Here is a 205-nt window from a genome sequence, read left to right as displayed (position 1 = left end):
GTTGCTGCTGCTGCTGCTGTTGCTGCTGCTGCTGTTACTGCTGCCGCTCTATCTAGTTTCCGTTTTTCGGGTTTCGCTTCCTCCAAAAGAGTCCGACTTTCTTCGAAGTTTATGGGACCTGGGGGCGAAGTATTAGCAGCAGCAGCAGCAGCAGCAACAGCAGCAGCAGCAGATAAAAGCAACTGGGACTTGCCATCAAGTTGTG

This window comes from Eimeria tenella, genomic scaffold, assembly GCF_000499545.2.
Source record: "Eimeria tenella Houghton genomic scaffold, Eth_scaff2049, whole genome shotgun sequence".
Taxonomy (NCBI): domain Eukaryota; phylum Apicomplexa; class Conoidasida; order Eucoccidiorida; family Eimeriidae; genus Eimeria; species Eimeria tenella.
This window is presented reverse-complemented; position numbering follows the sequence as displayed.